At 43.1% G+C, this 18,187-nt stretch overlaps 1 protein-coding gene across 21 annotated transcripts in view; it reads right to left on the bottom strand.

Annotated features, from left to right (window-relative positions):
• Positions 1-18,187, bottom strand: part of LOC121927857 — a 171,525-nt gene that overhangs the window by 31,857 nt on the left and 121,481 nt on the right. For 12 of the 21 annotated variants that reach the window (XR_006103349.1, XR_006103350.1, XR_006103354.1 and 9 more), the window contains one exon: positions 6,102-6,193. The exons of the other annotated variants lie outside the window; for them this stretch is intronic. The gene's annotated coding sequence lies outside the window, so the exon portion shown is untranslated. The remainder of the gene's footprint in view (positions 1-6,101; positions 6,194-18,187) is intronic. 21 annotated transcript variants of the gene reach the window in all.

Genomic DNA, 18,187 nt, shown 5'->3' with positions numbered 1-18,187 from the left:
CAGTAAATTCATTCTGGGTTAAATGAAGTTGGCTGTGATTCATGATCACAGTTATAAATGCATAACCTAGAGTTATACATTTGTAACTGATTTGTATTTATGATCCCTATGTATTCAATAGTGTAGAGAATATGTAGGGATTATAAAAATTATCCAATCTGGAATTACTGGACACCAGCCACTGCAAGCAATGGGGTCTGCTGGTCAGTCAAAGCATGGTCCTCTACTGTGAGCAATCTCTGGTGCAAGGAGGAATTGTAACAGGGATTCTACTTTTGACTATTGCACTGGTGACTGCTTGCAGGAATGGGATGGAAATATTCGTTTGCTGTGCTCCCGATCGACAGAAAAACTGAAGCTCATTGCTCACAGCAGATGGTACCCAATAAGTCAGGACTAGGGGGTCGGGATAGGTGATGCTACTCTCGGGTAGATCTAGAGTCTCGGCTGTTATTTTGGGGGTGTTGTAGTTGACTGGAATAGTTCCCTCTGAATTTTAGACTAAAACCCAGAGTGTGTTCATTGCCATCAGCCTCAACAGTTTACCATTATACTTGCTTCCTTTAAAAAAATACTCCAATATTTCAAAAGTAATTCAAAATAGTAACATTTAATTGCTTTTTAAAAATCCACTTTTGAATGCTGCAAACGTTTGGCCTATAGTACAGCTCATATTCTCTGCCTTTTACTTCCTTGTCCTTACCTGAATCCCCAGAATAGCAACATGGTGGAAAGGAGAGGCCAGCATTCAGACCATTCGATATCCTTTCTTCATCATTTAGTAAAGCTACATTAGAAATGGAAATAAAATTCTAAAAAATGGTTGGAAAATGGTTGATGAATGTTAGGAAACCCTGATGAGGAGAATCCTGGACTGACAAGACTCTTCACCAAACAGTATGCCATAGGTTGGCATACTGTTTGTGGTATTAACAGGTATACATCAAGCTCATCCCTGAATGTGTCTGCTTTTGGCTGATGTTGAGGCTTCTATTCCTTTCCTCCTCTGCACAAACCAAATCCACCCTGGACTTATTTGTACTGTTGCTGCAGCCTCCACCAAGCCATTCCCTGCCTAGTGAAGAGCAATAGAGAGTGTGGGTTAGAGATGCATCTGGCTATATCCATGTAGCAAGATGTAAAATGATTACAGTTGGCCCTCCACATTCTCTCTAGGAATCTCTAGGTCCTCCAGTGCAACTCTGCCAGACGTTGACCATAGAACTGTACTGGAGAACCTAGAAGTTCCTAGAGAAAATACTTCTCTAGGCATTTGTATGTTCTCCAAAATGATCATCATCTGGCAGATGTTGGCCATAGAGTTGCACTGGAGGACCTATAGATTCCTAGGGAGGTGTTATCTCAGGTAAAAAGAATAGTGGGTTTTTTTTATTTGTATTTTTTCCACATTCATGGGAGTCTGTCACCTTTAACCCTAGCGAATCTGGAGGGACCACTGAACATCCTCTGCTGAGATTATTAGAGGGCCAAAGGACCTCAGCAGAGGATGCAATCATTTTGCATCTTGCTATGAGGACATAGATGCCTTTCTGATCTCTCATCACTCTCTGCTCAGGCATGGAATTGGTGTATGTTGTATGGTGGGTCCAGGGCCCATGAAAGGCCAACTGTAGTGTAGTTCCACATGCAGAACTACTAGGCTGCACTGGACCATACAGGAGCATTATGTGCAAAATATGCTCATGGATTTCTGCACAAAAAAAGTAGCAAACAGCATTCTTTTGTGCAGAAAATAATATTTCTGCACAGAAAATGTTTCCTGTGCAGAAAATGAATGTTGGTATTGAGTACTACAGTTGCAGATTTGTAGCCTAGGGTTACAAATTCATAAATGATCTGTATTAAGTAAGGCCATATAATCTTGCTGAAAACATATGTAAAAGCCATCCCAATCTACTTTAAGAACCAGTAGCCAGATTGGGTGAAGGAAGTCCACGCAGCTGGTGATTGAAACATAAAGAAGATAATGTTTCAACCAGCCAACAAGCCTGCAGGTCCACCATTGCAAGTCTTTGTCACAGCCTCACTTGCTGGCATGAGGTGGTGGAAACATCTTGCTTGTGCCTTATTTGCTAGCTGAATTGACCACCCAATATAGCAGCTGGCTCTTAAGGGGGACTGGGTGGTGGTGGTTAGGCGAGGAGACTTATTTAGTTATGCTGCCTCGCATCCTTATATTGGAAGAAAGGCAAGATATAAACAAACAAACAAACAAACAAACAAAATCTCCTTAGCTAAGTAGCCAATCTAGTATTTCAAATGACTGCTTTCTGTGCAAAAAAAGAAAAAGAAAAAAGCACATATTACACAGAATAAGTCCCCAACTACAGCAAGAAACAGCATTTTCTGTGCAGAAATATTATCTTATGCACAGAAAATACTGTTTTCTGCACAAAAACCTATGTGAATTTTGCACAGAACGAGTCCTGAACTATAAATGGTCTTCAAAAACAGCACAGTTTTCAACTTCACAGATTCTCACAGCAGGCAGAAAATTGCTAAAATAATTTGTGGCTTCGTTTGAGAACAGAATTGGTGAAGAATTATATCCCTGGGCCATATCCCTCTCACCATAAAATTAACTAAAGTTCTGCACAGCAAATTGGTGGTGCTGTGCCTGATTAATTTCCCATTATGATGCAATATGGTTATACATTTGCTAATGGAAAAATAACTAATTACAGTTAACTTGTTATTTTGTAGGCAGTTTTTCCCTCAAGCTCTGGCGTGAAGGGAAGGGGCATTTCCTATAGGGATAGCAGTGGGGGCTCATCTCCCTCCTCTTATTGGTTATTAAGTAAAGAAAAAGTTTATTCCTCAGTGAAACACATGAAATGACCAGAGTTAAACAGCGTTAAGTGCTGGATCCTAACTGAGAGAGTTCAGTCTTTATTGCCATATAAAAGTAAATTTTGGGGGTAGGGTTGAAAAAGGGGGTAGGTGAGAGGAAGAGACGGGATGAGAATGAGAAGTCAGGGAAGGAAAAGTACATAAACCGATAGGTGTGCATGTGAAATAGATCATGATCTATAAGAACAAGTTCAAAAAGAACCAAAACAGAAGATTGGGGTGGTGGGAGGATATAGCCTTCCCTATTGTTTAAAGGGATAAACAGACAGAGGAATAGGCGGTATGCATTAATGTCTGAGCTGGAGTAAGGGGAGAGTAAGAAGGAAAATAAAAAAGCAAAGCATCCCCTTGAAATCTAGACACCATGCAAGTCTTGTTGAAGCATGACGCCCTCTCTGATCCCTAGACTGCAGGCCAGTGCACCATCCAGTGAAATTTAGGCAGCTGTATTTACTGTTGCTATTTGTTGTTGCCCTGGCAGCTCCCTCGGATGTGAATTTTCTGTGTCACTGGCTGAGAGGATTCTGAGCAGGTTTTCTGATGATGTGTTTTTTGTAAAACAAAGAGTTAGGAGAGGGGGAGAAAAGAAAGGAGCTTCTGGCTGGTACTTTTAACTCCTTCATTGCTGAACTGGTGTGGAACAACTGACACTAGCCAAGAAATATTTTAAGTGCTGTTTTGAGGTCCAGGCCTCTGTTTCTGCCTCTGTTATGAACAACAGTACTGCCATTGTAAACAAAACGATAGTGTACAGACTTGCACATCAGTTGCAGGCTGTTTAAATTTTTAAATTTAACTTTGATTCATTTGAAATATAGATTTCAGTCTCCAAAAAATTTAGTCTCCAAACCTCAAGGCTGATAATTTTAAAAATGAATAGCCACAATTAGATAGTACCATTGGGGACAGCACCTACCTTTAAAGAAATGTCACTGTAGTAAACAGGGAAATCTCTCCATTAGACTGTATGAAGGCATTTATTGCTGTATGGCAGCAAATTTTCAATGATTCGATTTATTATTATTGATCCTGCTGCTATTTTTGCTGTCGTTATGTCAGTGAGAACACAATTTGCATTTTCTATAAAACGATTTGAGGCCATTTCTGCAAGGACATAGCCTGCCACAATGGAATAACTTAGAGCAGACATCTCCCTGGATCAGTGGCCATGCTGATTGCTAGATCTTAGGAGCTGTGGTAAAAATGTTGACTTTTCCAGCCACTGTGGTTGATGTTTACTGTGTCAAAAAGGAGTTTAATAGGTTTTCACTGACTTTTACTTTCCCCTTCTCAAAGAAGTACCATTTCCTTCCTGGATGATACATTAAAAAGCACAGTCCAAAATTCCTTAGTCTCATCTTTTTACGTTTCAGCTAAGATTATGTCCATATGCACATAGACTGATGTGGCTGAAGCTACACTTTCATCCAAAGCATTGCATACTGACATGCAGCTGGATCACAGGATTCCACAGACCACCAAAATCACCCCTGTGTACCCAGTGCATGTGAGCTGATAGAGTGAAAGTATCAAACAGCATTTTCCTGCTGTTTTATTTCCTCTGAACAAATCTTGCCAAGGAAACCTTATGATAGGGTTGCCATAAGTCAGAATTGTCTTGAAGGCACATAATAACAACAAAAACAACATATTGGAGTTGGCAAAGCAGAAATTGTGGGCAATGAAATAGAGCTTCCTTGGATCCATCAGTGTCTTTGTCCAGAGATTCTGGCCTAAATCCAAATACTAGACCCAGCTAGAACAGGCCCACTGCATCAGTTACCATCACTTTGGTAAATCCCATTGAATCAGTGAGCCTATGCTAATTGGAGCTCACAACTAGATTTAGACCACAGTACCTTGTCCTAATCCAATAGTGTGTTACAGTATATTCTAAGTATTAAAAGTGTATTAGAACATATCTCTTACAGTTTTCTTCACTCTTGGTTTGTGCTTATTTCTATAGGACGTTGCTGAGTACTTTCAAATTTCTTTTATGAGTCTTGCTGCCAAAGGTTACAGAATTATTGTTTATCGGATCATTTATTACAAGCAAATAGTACTTGATGAATACTGGAGGTGCCATTACATGCTTTCCTGTTTCATGAGTTTCTTGATGAAGCTGCTTTAGATATTCAAGGCCAAGGTTGGTAAACTTTTGTGGCAATTCTACAACATATCTTTCCATTGAAATAGCAGCTGGCCAATTATTTAACCCAAAGTAGGAAGAAATTAAGCTCCTATCAACCTTCCCTGACAGGTAATAATAACCCTATTACCTGTCTCTAACTATGAGTTCACTCCATTAACTCCATGAAGCTCATCACTACCCCAGCAATTCCCCTTCATGCACCCATCCCAGCTTTTTCAAAAGGATAGCTCTTTTAAAGCTCAATACATCAAATCAAATGATTGCCAGTACATGCAACCAAAGAAGCAATGGTATTTTCAAGGTGCCCCTCCTTCTACAGGATGTCACAGCTGATCTGCTGGTGAGCATAATCTATTACAACTGCTGAATCTGAATGTATTCTCAGTTACAGACAGATATGTACCCACAGTGCATATTTCATTGTGTATCACACCAAGATTGTCCCATGGTACCCCAAGGTGCCATGAATAGCAAGTATGTTTCTATACCACTGATCAGTGAACTAGCACTTGCTAAGCAGTTTACAGTCTGTAAGCCAATTGCTCCCAACAAGCTGGGTACTCATTTTACTGATCTATGAAAGGATGGAAGGCTGAGTGGACTTTGAAGCCCTCTTCTAGGATTGAATTTACTATGTTGCAGCTGCAGTATGAGAATTTAACTACTGCACAATTAGGGCTCCTTGTAGAAAGGCGTGGAGCTTGAAAGTATTAATCTTTAGTTGATTTTGATTTTAGGATAAAGAGAACACTGGTGGTGAACTGTAGTTAAACATGTTTTGGATGGACAATGCATTCTTGGATGATGGAAGATATGTAGACTATTCTAAATCATATACGAATGTTGGGTTTTCACTTGCAGTGCTCCATTGATGAATGGATGTAAGGAGTATAGAGTAACTGACTCTTGAGGAGGACACAGACAGGAGACCTGCAATTGATTCAGTGTACTTAGCTCACCAGGTACTAGGGTTACTATCGTGACTATAAATATTCCTAATCTTCAGTGTATTTAAGTAGTTACCATTTTAATTAATTATTTAGAGATATTAAATCATTCCAATAATTGATCTAGTTACCTTAGCAATATCCCAAAACAGCCTGGGATTGGAGGTCCATCCTTCATGCCTGCTCATCCACTACTCCAACACTGCAGGTTCTCACAACAGCCCTGCAAGGTAGAGCAGCAGAGAGGAAAATTGTGAAGGGGACCAAAAAGAAGAGCTATGGGCGATGAAAGGAATAATGGCTGAAGAAGGGAAGGGGAAGAGATAAACATTTGATTGAGGGAAGTAGCCCTCGGCCACTCCATACTGTGCAGTAGCTCCTTCCACACAAGGGCCACTGTCACTGCCATTTTCCTTTCCCCCTTCTGCCTTTCTCTGTGAGTCCATTGGTGCAGAGTGATGATGTTAAGTTTGAAAGCTACATAAAGGCCATTCTATCAGTAGGATATTCTCTATAGGGCTCTTCATTTTGTCCCATTGATTTAAAAGCCCCCCCCCCCCCACCGAAATGCTAGTTCTGAAATAGAGGACATGTCTGGGAAAAGGAGGCTGTATGATAACCTTACCCTATATTTAAGTCACCCACTGCATGAAAGTTTTGAGAGCTGGCTGAGATACAAACTGAAAAGGAGTCATTATAATGATTATTATAAACAACAACAAGACTCTAACCTGCCTCTCCCCGTGGACCAAGGCAGGGGATAACAACAGATCAACACACAGCATAACGTTCTTCAAAAACATTAGTTACAAACACATAAACCTGTTAAAACATGTAACAGCAATTTAAAATAACAAATAAGACCAGCATATATCAAAACAATCAATCCACAACTGAAAATTCACAGTTTAAAAATAATCTGGATAAGTCTGCCAGTAGAGACTGGTTTTTAATGCTGTTTTAAATTCAGACAGCATATTCAACTGTCAGATCTGTTCTGGCAGGTCATTCTATAGTCTAGGGGTGGCTGAAGAAAAAGTCCTCTGGGTAGGCAACCATGGGAAGTAGAACAGAAAACTTTAGAAAAAAGGAGAAATTGGAAAAGCCCATCTTCCTCCCCTCTTCCTCCAGCTGAGACTCATCATGGGATCACAGCACCTTCTGTGAAGGGATCCTTTCTACAGTACTGAACACAAGGAAAAAGTAGAGTAGATTCAGATGTGGAGATGTTGCTTGATATGTAAATTAGGTTTGGTTTTGAAAAGAAAACATCAACAGATTTGTCCACAAAACCACTCTTGGTAAATATTCCAGACAAAACTCTCCAACACCAGAACATCACAATCAGAAGAAAGATGGCAACTTTTATTTGCAAAGAACAAAGGAAGAAACCAATGCAAAATAAACAATAAAAGGTAATGACCTTAGACTGAGTGGATCAATGTAAACTTGAATCATGACAGGGAAACAAAATCCCTGATACAGTAAACGAGTGTGCATTTAAACAGCTGGCAGTAGAAACACAACAAGGAGAAAATTACTTTGACTGAATCTTAAGCATCTGCTCTGATGGAAACTCAAAAGTATCTCATGTTGTTTTGAAACAGTGACTTTCATGTTGTCAAATTCAACATAATGTGTGAATAGAAAAATATCCAGAAAGTCCATCATATCAGTATTTAATATAAAAATATTATATCCCTAATAATGAACAGATTAGATAAAAGGAAACTTTAAGATACAAGTGGAGTGAGTCAAATTCATTGGGAAAACTTTGGAAACTACTGTACTGTACTATAACAGAAGATCACACACACAAAAGAGTACCAAACACCTTAGAAAAGATATGTGCAATTATAGAAGATTGCCAGCACAGTGAAACTGTAGGATGGGAGGCTCTGAAAACCTGGAAGAGTTCCTTTAAAAAGTGGAAGTCTGTTTTAAATGAGAAACGTAAATCTTATAGCATAGCACAGCAAATGTAAATCTACTATAAGTCAAGTTAAAAAGGAACTTGAGGTGCAAATGGCTAAAAATATATAAACTAGTGATGTTGCCAAAGTTTGTATTTACTTGGCTTGGAACATGAATTTTTCCAGTTCGTAATGCTATAGCTACATTATGAATTGAGCAGTATTTTCCTGAGCAGTTTTTCTCCAGCTCAGACTATAACATAAATCAAATTTCTGAGAATGTGCAGGTCATCATGTGCATCATTGTTACACCCATCCTGTTCTCTGCCTGCCATTGTTGCTACTGCTCCAAAAAAGATATATATATTTTTCTTTAACCCAAAAGGCATTTTTGTACACCAATGCTCAAATGGGGAAGAAAGCAAAAGTATTTTTTAAACTACAATAAATGCAGCAGGGCTCAGACTTCATCTCCTCGTGTAGCCCTCCTTACTTCCCACAGAACACAAGATACACCCATGGCTCCTATTATAGTGGTCTAAGGTCTGTCAGGGTCGAGGACTTGGACTTTTTTTTAATTAAAAGGGAGGATGATGCTGTTTCCCTGTTCCTTTTCATTGTACAGTAGGTGTAATCCTCAAAGTAGCTGGGATGATGGTGATGGAGTAGATTGTTCCAACAAAAGTAACTTGTTGTGAGCTATTTTGTAATGCAAAATATTTCTGGACTTGTACCTGCACTGTGGACAGTCCTTGGAGGTGTGGCCATGAAGCTGTTATTATAAGCATCTAAACTCTTATAGTTGCTGCTAATTCAGTACATATGCCCTATTCCCACTTCCTTTTCTTCCTGGCAGCCAGCACTACTGTTGCCAAGAAGAGGGAGTTCCCACACCAGTAATATTCAGTTTTGAAAAGAAAATGACACATAAGTGGTGAAACTGAGAAGACTACCTCTCTGTCTCTGCAATGATTCCCAGAACGCATAACAGAAAAGAATGGAATCCTTCTCCTGTAGCCCATTTACACTACGCAATAATAGCATTATGATGCCATTTTAACTGTCATGGTTCAAACTATGGAATTCTGGGATGTGGAGTTTAAGGAGGGGTATGGGGGGAGGATCAGATAGGGACTGTTTATTTGAATTGTAATTTTATTTCGTGATGTTTACAATTGCTGTATCTGCCTTGATTCCCAAAGAGAAAAGGGAATATAATAAATCATATTATTATTAGTATTATTATTATTATTATTATTATTATTAATTATTAATTATATTTTCTCAGCAAGAAAACTCTAGCACCTCACACTGGAAACCTGATGATTCATAGAATGCAGCCAAGGCAGTTAAGGTGGAAGATAGTGCTATAATTGTGTGATGTGAATGGGATCCAGAAGTTGCAGAGCAAAGAGCGAGCTGACATTTAAATAGAAATGTCTCTCTGTCTGCAGGTGTTTATACACATTGTCATCAACTATGTGATCAATCATTTTTCTAAAACAAATTAGACAGTAGGTTGGCTTTAGATAAAACAGGAAAGCAAACCCTCCAACATTTCACAGATCGAAACTGGGACATATGCAACAAGCAATGACAAGTGTGGTCAACAGGGCAAAAAAGGCATTAATGAGGAAGAACACACCAACTAGGAGAGGCTGGAGCTGTTTGCTATTGCCTGAGCCTACTAGGGAAACTGGGGCATTTTAAAAGCAGCTGGAAAAAAGGACAGCAGAGGACATGGGACTCTGCCAAACTGGTACAGTTGAGAATATGGTAAAATATGGCATAGCTTATGCGCATGAACCTCAAATTGCTGTTAGATGAAACTATAGTTTAGAGCAGTACTTTTTCACCTATGGTTGTGCAGTTGCTTTGGAGTTCATTTCCCGAAACACTAGTTAGCATGGCTATGGATGAGGGTGTGGGAACTGAAATCCGAACTATCTGAAAAACCAAAGTGTGAGAATCCCGATTGTAGAGATGCAAGCCACTATCAGAAGCCATGGAATGAAGATGCTTGCTTCCTAAACTATACTTATTATTTGCTTTAGTCTGGACATAACTAACTGTGATTGATGTTGGTTAAAACAAAAGCCAAAGCTTCCCATCTCCTTTAAACAATGGAAAAAAGAAGGGCCCAGAGGCCTCAGATGTATTGCATAACACTACGTTTTAGTGTTTCACCTGACACAGACAACAGTATTTTGTCAGTTCACAACCTGAAAGCTTTGCACTATATGTGACAGAAATCTAAAAATCAGTACAACAAACTGACACTTTAAAGAACTGGCGCAAGACTGAAACACAGGATGTAACATGTGGGAGGAAATAATTGGTGAAGCACTCTAAGACAGTGTTTATCTTCCCATAAATAACTTGCACTCCAACAATCTTCCACTCTTTTGTGTGAGACTGAGAGGAGGACTGGAGAGATGTCGCCAATTCAGAGGGAAAATTCTCTCTCTCTCTCTCTCTCCTCTCTCTCTCTCTCTCTCTTTCTTTTTCTTTCCATACTGTATCATAGAAAGATGGTGGTGGGGATGTGGAGAGGGACTGTTACACAGTGAGATCACGGGCAAAGCATCCTCCAAGCAAGTTAACCCTCTGAAAATAACCCTTTACAAGCAAGCTAGGCGAAATAGAGCCTCTGTGAACAATAGAGAAACAATCTCGAAGGACAAGTGAGTTTAACTCTTGCTAACCAGATTATGGTAACCAGAGCATTTCTCCTCTTCCTCACTTGCAGAAAAGCACAGACCTTCATTGTGATGGTTCTACTTGGCATTAATTTCTGTGTGTACAATCTTCAAAACATGCAATTTTTTTTAGCAATACAGTGTGCCCTTCTTTTATGCAGGGATCTGTTTTGGACACCCTCCCCCCACGTAAAAGAAAAAGTGCATAGCTTGAGCCCCATTACAAGTAATGGGGCCATCCTCACGGCAGCATGGGACGGTGGCAGCGCACCCCCCCCATTGTTCTCTCTGGCGCACGCTGCTGCTTCTTCTGGCATATGATGCGGGCGCACTGTAGGTATTACACTAGCCTTGACTGCATAGATCACGGAAAGCATGGAATGCTCTAAACATGGGAGTCCCACTACATTGAAGTCCGATGTGAGAAGTCTATACTTAGGACAAGAGGAGACTGTTAGAAGGGAATGTGGGGGAAAAGAATGGTTCCCAATTGGCAAAGGGATGGAAGCAAGGCTGCATTCTATCACCAATTTGGTCAAATTGTATAAGGAAAACCATCATATGAAGAGCAGGTTTAGACTCAAGTAGGAGGAGTGAAGATGGTTGAAGGAACCAATAGTCTAAGTATGTGGATGACGACAATATTACTAGCGGAAGATGTTATAGACTTGAACAATTATTAAGGAAGGTCAAAGAAGAAGTCCAAAGGCATGTTTGCTACTGAACATAAAGAAAACAAAAATATGACTAGGGATGATCTCAACAAATTCAACCTAAACAATGAGAAAATCAGAATTTAAACATTTCCCATACTCGGATCAAAACACTGTCAGAATGAAGACTGCAGAAAAAAGTCAGAAGAAGACTAGAAATGGGAAGGATATAGTTGAAGAACTAAGGAGATCCTAAAGAGCAAAGATATACAACTCAGCACTAAGTCAGAATCATCCAAGCTACTGTATCCCCATCGCCATGTATGAATGAGAGACCTGGACAGTGAGGAAAGCAGTTGTTTTTTTAAAAAATCAACTCATTTGAGATGTGGCGCTGGAGAAGAGTATTGAGGATACCATGGATAGCCAAAAGCCAAATCAATGGGACCTTGAACAAATCAACAATGGGGCTTTGAACAGCTCTCCTGGAAGCAACGATGACAAATTGAGGCTTTGTACTTCAGCCACATCATGAAAAGATATACCCACTAGAAAAGACCATAATGCTAGGCAAGATAGAAGTACTAAAAAGAGGAGGAAGACCGCATGCCAAATAGCTGACACAATAGGGAGGACATGGGCCTCAACTACAAGATCTAAGTAGAGCAGTGGAGAATAGGGGGCTTGGAGATGTCTCATCTACAGGGTTGTCATGAGTCTGGGTCAACTCAAGGGCACTGACTAGCCACCACTGTAACAACATTACACTAGCAAAGATGTAAAAACGTGAGGTACAGAAGGAATAAGAAAGGCTTCTAATGGAAACCAATTTCAAAGCCTGTGCATCAGAACAGGAAGAGATCTGATTTCCCCCAAGGCATTTGCTAGACAGTGTGTGACTCTGGCAAGACTTGGATTCAGAAATGACAATTAAAGTGCAACATGAATCATCTTAATATAACTAGTAACTTAAACAAAACTAGTCTCCGGCCTTCAGGTAAAATTCTGAACAAATTTTTTTGTTCTTTTTCTACTAGGATACCTATGTTATTGAAAAACTGGAGATTATTACACCAGGGCCAACAGCACAACAATAGCACACTAATGGCAGATAACAGAAACATAGTGCTATAGCGATCTATATTTTCACACAGTCATGCAGTTGCACAAAATGAGGAGATAAAAATGAAGAAAAATGCAATTGCATTCTGCATACATCCATTCTTGTAGTGTTATTGCATGTGCCATTTTGGCATGACTGCACATGTCTGAAAAGCATGATTATGTCCCCAAACTGAAAAAGATAAAAATGATAATTGATATATTTCAGAACATTATTTTTATACATTTAAAGAAAATTATGCCCTACACCTCAAATACAGGGTACCCGCCCCGGATAGAATGCGCCGCCTTACGAAATTTCGGGTTACGAAAAAATCCAATGAAAAAAACTGTTCCGGGTTACGAAGGTTATTTCGGGTACGAAAGAATTTTGGTGCTTTCGGCGCTTTTTCGCACCAAATCGCGGCTTTTCCCCATTAGCGCCTATGGGTTCCGGCTTGCGAAAGCCTTTCGGGTTACGAAAGCGGCGGCGGAGAACGAATTATTTCGTAACCGGGTAACACGTAACAAGAATCAACCAAAACCAATCCTAGCATGAAAATGAATTGTGTGTACCTAAATGCACTCTAGGAAAATGTCCCAGATTGCTCTGCAATAGCATGAATAAAGTGTTATTGGCTTCTGCATTTTCCGCGATGGTGTAAACAGGGGTGGCAACCCTGGCCCACGGGCCGGAGGTGGCCCGCGGAGGCGGCAGGACCGGCCCCAGCCCGGTCCTGCCGCTGCCACCACCGCCACTGTTGTCACTGCCGCCGCCCCAAGGCTGCCGCCTCCTCCTCCACTTCCTCCTCCACCTCCGGGCCACACGAAGGGGCCCACGGAAGCGGCCTGCCGCCTCCGCGGGCTCCCCCCAGGGTCCTTGCGGCCCCAGGCCTCTCCTCCGGAGGGAGACCTGGGGCCGCATGGGCTGAAAAGCGGCCCGCAGAAGCGGCCGGCCACCTCTGCGGGCTCTTCCCAGGGCCCTTGCAGCCCCAGGCCTCTCCTCTGAAGGGAGGCCTGGGCTGCATAGGCGAGAAGGGGGCCTGCGGAAGAGGCCTGCTGCCTCCGCGGGCTCCCCTCTGGGGCGCACGGGCCGAGAGGGGCCCGCGGAAGTGGCCTGCCGCCTACGCGGGCTCCCCCTGGGCCTTGCGGCCCCAGGCCTCTCCCTCGGGAGGGAGGCCTGGGGTCGCACGGGCCAAGAAGGGGCCCGGGGAAGCGGCCTGCCGCCTCTTGGGCTCCTCCACGGCCCTTGGAGCCCTTTGGCCGAAGGGAAGAGCGAAGGGAAGGCCTGGGACAGGTGCCCAAGCCCTTCCCTTCAGCCTCCCTCCCCTTTGGCCGAAAGGACCCCTTGGAGCCTTTGGATGAAGGGAAAGGCCTGGGACGGGTGCCAAGCCCTCTGTCGCCTCCCTCCCCTTCGGCCGAAAGGGCCCCTTGGAGCCCATTCGGCCGAAGGAAGGGACCGAGGAGGAGAGGGCGGGCACACGCCCCTCCTCCCTGCGGGGCTTTGGGGGAAGCTTCGCCCCCGGCATATGGCTCCGGCCCGGAGGGTGCAAGCTCCACCCCCGGCATGTGGCCCTGCCCCCGGAGGGTGAAGCTCCACTCCCCGGCTTCGCCCTCTAGTTGTCTGAGGGACAGCAACCCGGCCCCCGGCTCAAAAAGGTTGCCTACCCCTGGTGTAAATGAAGCACTATCGGCAAGCTATTCACAGGATTCCCCGTGAATGAAGTTACAGGAGCATTCCAGGTTGTTTAATGGGAGAAGTACTACTGGATGGAGCATGATGGTGTGTGAAAACCTCCATGCGATTGCGCAGTCATGGCGGGAGCATTAAGTTTATCTCCTCTTTCTTATTTCCGTGTATAATCTCTACTGTAGTTCAAATCAAGAAAATATGCTCTCTTTCACATATGTTTTGTCTATATTGCTTATTCCCAGCAGGATAGATGTGCTTTCTGAAATTTTGTTTTGTGGCCTTTCTTCATTATTTACTTATACTCCTGTATATCCTTACTGGGAGAAAGTTCCATTGGAGCTCAATGGCATCAAATCTGAGTAGACAGTATAGGGTTGTGGTCCTGACTTTTAGAGGAACAAGTTTTGCTTGTTTGTTTCTTTCATTTCCATTTAAAAACATGTTGAGGATTTTCATAAGGAAGTACTTTTCATTACTTGTTCATTACTTGAGTGAGTCAAGCATAGTATCATTTCCCATGGACACTGCCCTAAGAAAGGTTGCATTTGATCTGTAGGCTTCCACAAATGTGGGATTATCAGATGACACAGGATTCCAGACTGCTTGTAAGCCAATGAATTGGCTTGTCAGTGCAGTTTAGAGCTGCCAGGTGCTCCTTATAAGGGATGTCCCTTATTTCAGGGTTGGAAAGTTTTTCCTTATAGGATGCAGGTATCCTTTATTAAAGGATCTCCATTATTTGAGGACTGGAAAGGTCTTTTCACACACACACACACACTGAATAATCCTCCCCCCCCCCATCTTGTATTTTAAGAGATGGTTCCTTCATATGTGTGTCATGTAAGGTATTAATGTGGGCAATGCATTAATTTACAGAGAATCACATGGTTACACTGACTGAAATTAATACTTTCATTTGTGGTTTAGATATAAACACAAACTTGCTAATAACACTCCCTAATGGTTAACCTGAATGTTATGAATTCGACTTCATTGCTCTTTTGAAATACTAGTACTGTGATCCACACCATATATTGACAATGCATCTCCACACATTTCATGAAGTTAATAGATGAAGTGTTCAGTGATGGCTGGTGGCTAGAAGGGATGGTGAATCTTTAGGTTTTTAATCCAATTTTAAAGGAGGTATCCAAAATGCCTATTTGGGGATAGGAGGCAGCACTTTGGATAGTGTATTTAAAAATTAGGCTGAAACCCAGAACAGGTTCACCAACCGGTGACAGGAAAGCAACCATCTGTCACATCAGGGTCACCATGGTAGTGGGCCTACTTAACAATGTGTCAATCATATATTTTTCAAATGCTCTTCAAGGGCAATACAGCGTGCCTGTGTTATACGTAGGCGCGCTATACGTGGCTTTGAACACACACGTCAAGCTGCGGGGAGCACACGGGGCACAAGGGGTGGCGTGTCCCATTCAGATGAATGGGGCGCGCACCCATGGCACTGTTCCACTGTCGCGCGGACAAGGCCCATTCAAATGAATAGGGCTTGAGCATAAGCAGAATTCGCCTTACGCAGGGGACTCCAGAACAGATCCCCCACGTAAGGCAAGGGCCACTGTACATACATACATGGCAGCCACTTACAGCGGTCTAGCCTGGATATCACCAGAGCTCAGTTCCAGGCATTTTGAAAACTGTATAAATGTGCCTGTTTGAGTTGTACACTTTGAGAGAGGGCCTTCTCTCTGTACATACCTTCTCTAGGCATTTGGGGGGGAATAAATGAGAGGCCTCTCAGACTTTGCAGCTCCCTCTTTAGGGAGGCTAGGATGGCTCCCTTGCTCTGCAACAAGTAAACACATTCTTATTTTGTCAGGTTTGTAGAAATTGATTGTGCTCAGGGTCGACTCAGCCTAGCATCCTTCCGAGGTCACTAAATTAGTATCCAGTTTGCTGGGGCAATTAGTTTACAGTTCTAAACCGCTTAGAGACTGCTTAGTGCAGTATGAAGTGGTATATAACGAAGCCAATTGTTATTGTGATGGGCATTTAATGGTGTGCTGTTTTCTTGATATTTGAATGTTATGTCTTTTAAGAATTTCAACTTGTTTTAATTCTATAGATGTTTATTGTTTTTAAAAACATACACACAGATGTTTTTTGTATGGTTTTAATAATTTACAAGTCATTTGGTCCCAGTACTCAAAATCATGTTTATAAAAGGTGGATATAAATGAATAATAATAATAATAATAGAACATGGATAGCTGTGGCCACATGAACACTCATCTCTCTCCAAAAGAGATGGAATGGGCACATTATAGATTAATCCTTGTTAGACCTAGGGTTGCCATAAGTCAGGAGCTCCAAACCGGGACAATGTAGGACAAATGTAGGGCAACATTTTCAAATGTAGGACACATGGAGGACGTGGCAAAAAATTGAGGATTTAAAAAATGTTAATATAAATTTGGTTTTTTAACATGATCAAAATGGAGGACATTTTGCATTATCCTAGACAGATGGCAGAAATGTATTTGCCCTCGGGTTCAATTGTACTTCTCAGAAGTGTGTACTTGGTCAAGGGACTGTGGTTTTTCTCCGGCATGAGTTTGTAAAAACACAGCAAGTTACATGGCCGTGCCTCAGAGGCTTGTGATATCAATACACCACATATCCATCTTCACTATAATTGTCCAAGAAAGGCAGACTTGTTAGCATTCAAGCACCATAAATACACAGAAAATGCACTTCCATATTTAATAATAAAAATAATGGGGGAAAATAAAAAACAAGGCAGGTGTATGATATTATAATAAAAATTAATGTAATAAAATAAAACAAGCAAAATAAAAATTAATGAAGTAAAATAAAACAACAATAATAAAAATTAATGAAATAAATAAAACAAGCAATATAAAAATTAAAGAAAATAAAAAAATAAAAAGCAATAATAAAAATTAATAAAATAAAATAAAATAAGTATTTTATATTTTAAATAATAAAAAACCCCAAAAACCAAGGCAGACCTAATGGCCACGGACTCAGCTTTCTCCTCCTCTCCTCCGGCCCAATTCTGCCCTGGCCTTCAGGCACCCTTCTCTGGCTCCTTCCTCCCCTCCTCTCCTCCTCTGCCCCAATTCTGCCCTGGCCCCTCAAGGCACCCTTCCTGGCTCCTTCCTCCTCCTCTCCTCCTCCTCCTCCTCCTCCTCTGCCCCAATTCTGCCCTGGCCCCTTCAAGGCACCCTTCCTCCTCCTCCTCCTCCTCCTCCGCCCCAATTCTGCCCTGGCCCCTTCAAGGCACCCTTCCTCTGGCTCCTCCTCCTCCCTCCTCCTCCTCCTCCCCTCCCCTGCCCAATTCTGCCCTGGCCCCTTCAAGGCACCCTTCTCGGCTCCTCCCTCCTCTCCCTCCTCCTCCTCCTCCCCTGCCCAATTCTGCCCTGGCCCTTCAAGGCACCCTTCCTCTGGCTCCTTCCCTCCTCCCTCCTCTCCCCCCCCCTCCTCCTCTGCCCCAATTCTGCCCTGGCCCCTTCAAGGCACCCTCCTCCCTCCTCCTCCTCCTCCTCCTCCGCCCAATCTGCCCTGGCCCCTTCAAGGCACCTTCCTCCTCCTCCTCCTCCCTCCTCCTCCTCCTCCTCCTCCTCCTCCGCCGCCGCCGCCCGCCAACAATTCTGCCCTGGCCCCTTCAAGGCACCCTTCCTCCGGCTCCTTCTCCTCCTCCTCCTCTCCCCCCTCCTCCATCAACAGAAGAAGGGAAGCAAGGCAGGCGCGCGCGCACAGAGGGAAGCAAGGCAGGCGCGCACGCACGGAGGGAAGCAGGGCAGGCGCGCGCGCTGCCGCTGACCCCTGCTGAGGCCTGGGCGGCGCGCGCTGAGGAGCCCGTCCTCTTGGCCAGCTGGCCAATGGCTGGCTGGCCAAAGCAAGGGACGAGCTCCTGTTTTGGAGCCCTGTGCGCCGTGCGCGGGTGGGCAAGCCCTGATGCGGTGGCGGAGCGCTTCTGCCGCCGAGGAGGAGGAGGAAGGCGGAGCCGGAGGAGGAGGTGGGTTGGCGCTGCCCAGCCCACCCATAGAGGAGGAGGAGGTGGTTGGCGCCGCAGCACCACATTAGCAGCAGCGGCATGGAAGAGCAGACCCCGAACCGGGAACAAGGCGTGGGGGCCCAAACAGGACCGTGAGGGGCCCCCCAAAAGCG

This window comes from Sceloporus undulatus, chromosome 4 (assembly GCF_019175285.1).
Source record: "Sceloporus undulatus isolate JIND9_A2432 ecotype Alabama chromosome 4, SceUnd_v1.1, whole genome shotgun sequence".
Taxonomy (NCBI): Eukaryota; Metazoa; Chordata; class Lepidosauria; order Squamata; family Phrynosomatidae; genus Sceloporus; species Sceloporus undulatus.
Note: the sequence above shows the minus strand (reverse complement) of the source record. Positions and strands in the feature narration are given on the sequence as shown.